Below are 7,190 nucleotides of genomic sequence, written 5' to 3' on the forward strand. Positions count from 1 at the left end.
TCTCAACTTTCTTTTTTGTGTATGCTTTCTTTATTCAGTAGAAATGAAAGTATGGTTTTAGCATCATCACCATTAGTTGGATCATATTTGAAAATTGGACCATATTCAGTTTCATGCGCTCAGGTTTCACTCTTCATTGTGGCAGGGGTGAAGATATTGATCATTCTGCCTGGGTTTCAAGTTTGTAATGAATTCCCCTTTGTCTCATTACTTATGAGTGTATGGAGTCAGATTGACCAGGCTTCAGCCGTCTGTCTGAATAATTCATCCGTCGAACTGCTCAGTGTCCGTTTCAGTCTTTAATGAAGAACGTGAGCCGTTTTGGGTCGTGAACGAACACAAATTCAAGGTCGTGGATAGCCTTGTGGCAGTGCGGTGCCTAAGCAAGGGCTCGTGGAGACTAGGCTGGAGGAGGCTCTTTGACATATATTGAACATAAAGCCTCAACATAATACCTCCAAATTATATTGTGAAAAAGGCCTCCTAATCACTGTTCCTGAATATTAGGAGTGCTGTATAGAACACTTAATGGACGCAGATTCAGGCAGTTCAAGTACAGTTTTGTACGTTAGTGTTACACTGGATTACTCCTTACTTTGCGACAATAGTCACATTGGCACATATGATGCTGGCTGTGAATTGTGGCCATTTCAAATCTGTTAGACCTGTTTCACACATACGTATGTAAAAGTTTGAACCCACAGAGTCAAATGATGTCTTTTTTCTAAGTGAAAATAAGGTAACATCCTCTACAGAGAACACATTAAGTAAGGCATTTCCCTGCAAATTTTAGAGCACAATTTCTGTTTATTTGCTAAGTCATGGGCTGGAGGTTAGGGAACCAGCCCTGTGACCGAAAGGTTGCCGGTTCGATCCCCCGAGCCGATGGTACGTCACTGAAGTGCCCTTGAGCAAGACACCTAATCCCCAACTGCTCCCCGGGCGCCTTGGATAGGGCTGTCCACCGCTCCGGGCAAGTGTGCTCACTGCCCCATAGTGTGTGTGTGAGGTGAAATTTCCCCGTTGTGGGACTAATAAGTGTCACTTAATCTAATCTAAGTTTACCATGTTGGGGAAAATAAATATGTGCCATAAATTTGCAAAGAAACACCACCACCACCCCCTCTCACCCCACCCCCCCATCGGTACCATTACTAAATAAATAGTTATTGTTTATTGAAAAAGTTATTAAAATGTTCTCTGTAGAGGATGCGTTATGTCATTTTCACTTAAAAAGCCGACAAAACTTGATTTAAGCATGGCTGTACATTGTGTATACCGTGTGCGCACAATGATGGCATTACTGCCCACTACAGTATGCACTATGAGTTATGCACAAACATAGTCCTATAACAATAAGTTATAACCAGCTACAGTGTATTTGATTGTACACATATACCTATAGAGTGCCTTACAAGGACATTTAATGAAGTGTAATGATGCAGTGGATTTATACAAGAAACACTTGGATTTATACAGGAAACACTTTTTCCAAATGGATAAATAGTCAGAAGAGCAAATAGTCATAAAAGAGCAAGTTTTATTTGTTAAGCAATTCTGAAGCCTGTGTTGAAACTGAAGCCTGTTGATCCTACTAGAAAATGTGTATATAGCACAAAATTTTTCCCATTTGATAATGGCCTTTACTTATAGAATTTGTTATGATGGTTGAATTCTGTTTTCTGTTTCATTTTTGTTGGTTTTTCTAGCTTATTTCTCTGTCTTTTGCAGAAAACATAGGCTCAGTGCCTGTTCTCCAGATGCGGTACCTCTTCAGGAGGACGCTGCCGTGCTGCTCTCGAAGCCTGTCTGAACGCTCTGATCTTTTAAAAGCAAGATGTTCAGTGTCGCTCATGTCACAAAAAAATAGCATGTATGAAACAGGCCTTGATATGCATTCAGTGCTACATGTGACAGTATGTTGTGCATGTTCTGAATGTTAGGTTACATTTGGCCTTGCGGCTAGTGCTTAAGTGCACACTAATGTGACATATTTCTGAATTTATCAAAAGTGCGCAAGCACTCGTTAAGACTGAGTGTGTGAATACGTTGTTTCTTTGTGAGACACAGTTGCTGACGTTCTCGCTATTTAAGCATTAATAATGGAATTTGGCAGGCGCTCATACCATTTTAATCACGTTACAGAGGAACACTAAACTGGCCACTGAAGCCCTTGTAAGGCACTCTATATGTATGTGTGCACTGTCAAATACTCTGTAGCTGGTTACAGTGATGTTCCAGAGCTCGTCAGCTTTATTGTTACAGCACTGTGTATGTGCGTAACTCAAAGTGCGTCTGTAGTGGGCAGCAATGGCGTCATCCCTCACCTCTTGGCCCTCAGCAGGCTGCGTAACCCTGGTGGGCCGAGGGCCAGGCGACTCATGGCATCTCTGCTTTTCCTTATCATTTAATTATACAGGGTCTCTCTCTTGCTCTCTCACTCTCACCAGTTTGCCCCTTCTACATTCCAGCCATGCCTCTCGCTCTCGCCCTGCCTGGCACAGGGGTGGCCCTTTGTGTGTGTGTGTGTGTGTGTAAATGTGTGCGCGCATGTGCATGGGGTTGCTCTCACAATGGCCTTAGTGTTCCCGTCCAGCCAAATGGAGGACAGAGTGATTGGTTTAAGCTTTCAGTGGATATCTCAGTTTTAGATTGTGGTAGAGGAAATCAATTATTATCAGTTATTGGTTAACTACAGACAGACAGATTGCCAGGCTCTGTCTAGTGAATAGGAATTAAGACGGAAAACAAGCCTACAGAGCTTTAGAGTAAATGATCAAATAATAATGTCAAAGTCTCCAGGAACCAACAAGCTAACGTGGCAAAGGATCAGACTAAACAGTGAGCCTTGATAACTCCTCAGTATCGGGCAACATTAAAATGTGCTTATTAAGCTTTAACAGACCAGTTGTCTGTAATTGTTTGCACATTACTAAACAATAACTATGAAGAAATAAGCATTTTCAAGAACGTGTAATGTTATTAAACCTTAACAAACCACTAGTTGGTAATTAATAGGCTCCTTATTCACTTTCAAGCAATAACTAGGGTGAGTTGAACATTTTCATCTTTTATTTTTCATCGTAATCTTCTGCACATTTTAGCTGTTCATTATTATGCCCTTATTAAGGCATGTTAGGCCAATAACTACTAATTACATGGCCGCTTATTACTACATTATTATAATCTTTTGCACATTTTAGGTTTCCATTATTATGCCCCATTAAGGCATATCAGGCCAATTGCTGGCAATTAACATATCAAGCCAATAACTACTAATTAATTGGTTATTACTACATTATTAAGTAGACTAGAGGGAGTTGTGCAGTTTCAGTGCATTTTTATTTTTGTTTTATATAATGTATTGGTATTAAAATGCTCTTATCTTTACATAGATGTGTTCTCAAATGGGACAGAAGTAAAACAAAAAGCAGAAATAAAATGAAGAAGGTCTTTCACTTGACTTAATGAGAAAAAAGTTATTTATCCCAAGACAAGACTGAGAGATCGTTAGTTTGTGGTGTTGAGACTTATCTACTGTATAACTCCAGTACTATTGATAAGACTATATGATACACAAATTAAAACATATATTCCTGAAAAATGATTATTTCACTCTAGACTTTGAACTTTGGTCCAGCATCCATTTGTTTGTTTTCTGTGCTGTCCAATGTATTCATTAAAGTCTTCGCCAACACCAATCAAACCTTACCTCTCACTTGAAACCCAGACAACTGAGGCCTTCTTACTTTGGACATATTCTAAGAAGAACTAGTTCATTGGAAAATACCGTTATGCTTGGAAGAGCTGAAGGTAGAAGAGGAAGAGGACAATCAGCTACTAGATAGATGGATGCAATCAGAGGAATCATGAACCAGCCATTGAGAAGGCTGAAGACCCAAACAGAAGACAGGATATTCTGGAGAAACACTATCCGTACGGTCACCAGGAGTCAGAAACGATTTGACGGCACTAAATAATATTAATAATAATAATAGTTACTGTGTAATAATGCAGTAATAAGGAGTCAGTTAATTAGTAGTTATTGGCCTGGTCAGACTTTATAAGGGCATAATAATGGAGACCTAATGGACACTCTGGTATAAACTCTGGTATAAGCTCTGGAAGTTATTAGGGGAATTCCACTGACTTTCAGCACAATTGAATTGAATGGTTGAGATGTAAACAGAGTCATTCAGAGTGGTTTGATGTGAAATGATTCATTGTAGAGAAACTTACTGATTCAGATTTGTTTAAAATGGTGATGATTGTAATGCTTGTAACACAAATATAGCCAGTTTATTTACTCTTCAAAACAACTAGTGAACCTACATGTATTGTCTGAGTTTTTATATGTGATGTTATTAATGATAAAATTAGAAAAAATAAGTTTTGGGACTCTTTGCCTTGTAAAGCCTTGCACATACCTCTCTGCCATGAATAGCCTTAAAAAAATACAATTTAGGCCAAGACCTTCTCTCAAAACTATCATAAAACGGTGCGCTTTGGGAATCATGAAACATATTCATACCTATTTCATGTAAGAATCTTCTGAAATGCAGCTTTTAGAGGCATTAGACTCTTCAGACATCTGGTTCCTATCACCACCACTGTGAGCAGTTCTGACTCTTTCACTAGAACAGAGCATTTCACACCAAACCACTCTGAATGACTTTGTTTACATCTCAAGCATTCAGTAACACAGAAGTATTAAGTCTTCATTACACTCTTAAAAAAGATGGTTCTTCAAGGGTTCTTTAGTAAAGAAAATGGTTCTATAAAGGACCATGAACACCCAAAGAACACTTTGCATGCTTAAATGGTTCTTTGCATCATGAAATGGTTCTTCAGAGTTGTTGATGGTTCTATGTAAAGGGTTCTTCTGTTGTTATGATGTCAAGCTTGTAACAACAAAGAACCCTTTTTGTACTGTAGATGGTTCTCATTTTTTAAGTGTGTGTGGGCTGCAAGTGCGTATTTTTCCTACATTTTAACATGATGTTAATAACATCCTTATGGAACTTCATTTGGGCAGCCAATCAGTGTCGAAAGTTTTGGGGCTTGCAATTTTGTAGTGGTCAAAAACGTAGTGCAGAAAACCCATAGTGCACTCAAACAATCCCACAGCGCGCCACAATAAAGAGTGTACAGCCAATGTACCATATGGGATAAGGAATACCCATAATGCAGTGCAATATTTGGTTCAAGATTCATGTGCAACTTCTCTGAGTAGGATTTCCAAGCCCAGCTACAACAACAGCATTTCTACACACCTCACTTCAGACCTGCTACCATCACAAATTCTGTTCCCTATAATATTGTTCTATTTAGTGATCCAGGTTTTTGAATGTAGGGTATAGAGAATAGGGGGCCTTTTCATACATGGCATACATTTTGAAACAAGCGTGCTTATTGGCTCAAGGACTTCAGTGGTGCTGAAATTAGACATTAAATAACATGAGATTTTCAGTACTAAAGTGAGTTAATAAAGACCAGATTAAAAAGGCTATGACAAACTATAAGTACAGTGCATGTGTTTTTAATACAATACTTGCAAAAAAAATCTGGTAATTGGTAAAATGAATGAATAAACTATTAGGGCTTGAAATTGAATCATCTTATTGTTAGCTAGTGTGCCATTAATATGGCTACTTAATACTTTTTGTGGCCTTTTTTATGATACATGCTGACTATGCCCGTCATATATTCATAACATGTAACTGTGTCATACAATTCATCACAATAACAATAACCTATCATTACTTTGCCCACCCTTACTGTCTCCTACAGTGTCAGATGGGGATTTGTGACCGTACACAGTTGCTGAAAAATGAGCCCTCACCCTCACAGGTTATACTAACTGGAGCTGCTTGGTTCCCACAGGCTGCTCCATTGTGTTTCTCTAAAAGGTTAACCTCTATCTCTCAGCGCCCTGTTTAAACCAGGAGCACCGTGCAGTTAGAGCTGGGCTTGTTCGTTTAGAGCAAAGGAAACGCAGAAGTGAGCAGTTCGGCACAATTACCAGCTTTGTTCAGGTCCTGCTCAGCCGTCCTGCGTTTATCCTCCCATGTGGCCTACAAGCCATCTATCAACTTTCAGCTCTGACTGCGACTCCACACTGCGCTCTCAATGGACCTCTGTGTGCGAACAGAATAGATCCCGGGCCCTCCTCCCTCTTTTCTTTCTTTTTTCCTTCTTTCTCTCCCTCTCTCTTGTTCTCTCACTTGCCTGCACTTGTTCCATTTGCCCTCTTTTTGCTCTCTATCTCTCTGAATTCAGTTCAGTCCAATATTTGTTTTATTGACATGACAAATTTAAATATGTATGGTTAAAGCAATAGACAATCTCTCTCTCTCTCTCTCTCTCTCTCTCTCTCTCTCTCTCTCTCTCTCTCTCTCTCTCTCTCTCTCTCTCTCTCTCTCTCTCTCTCTCTCTCTCTCTCTCTCTCTCTCTCTCTCTCTCTCTCTCTCTCCCCTTCACTCTTTTTCTTTTTTGTCTCATTCTTTTTCTGTTTCTCTCCTTACACTCTTCCTCTTGCTTTCTCTCTCTCTCTCACTCCATTTGTATCGTCCTCCTCTTTTCTTTTCTCTCTTTATCTACCTCTCTTTGTCTAATCTTTCATTAACCTTCTTTCTTGTTTATCTTTTCTCTCCTTTACTCTCTCTGCTCTCTCCTTTTTCTTTGTCTGTCTTTCTTTCTGTCCACCCCCGCTCTCTTTATTTCTTTCTTTTCCTTCCCCTTTCATCTTGCTATCTCTCGTCCCTTTCTCTTTCTTCCTTTCTAAAGCCTCATTTCTCTCTCTCGCTCTCTTTCTCTCTCTCTTTTTCTCCCTCTTTCTTTCTCTCCATCTTTACTTTCTCCCTCTTCTATCTCTTATTTTCTCTTTCCTCTTTCTATCCTTTTTCCTCCCCTTTCGTTCTCTCTTTCTCTCTCCCCTTTTTTCTTTCTCCCACTGTCTCTCTCGCTCCCTCTCTCATTCCTCTCTCTTTTGCTATCTCTTTCTCTCTCTCTCCCTCTCTCCCTCTCTCTCCTGTCTTTCTCTTTCTTCTCTCCCTTTTTCTCTTCATCTATCTCATTTTCTCTTTCTCACCTTTCTCTCTCCCCCTCTTTCTCTCACTTTCTTTTTCTCTCCTCTCCCTCTCCTTCCTCTCTCTTTAACTCTCTTTGTCCATCTTTTCTTTCTTACACTC

Source organism: Colossoma macropomum, unplaced genomic scaffold (genome assembly GCF_904425465.1).
Source record: "Colossoma macropomum unplaced genomic scaffold, Colossoma_macropomum, whole genome shotgun sequence".
Taxonomy (NCBI): Eukaryota; Metazoa; Chordata; class Actinopteri; order Characiformes; family Serrasalmidae; genus Colossoma; species Colossoma macropomum.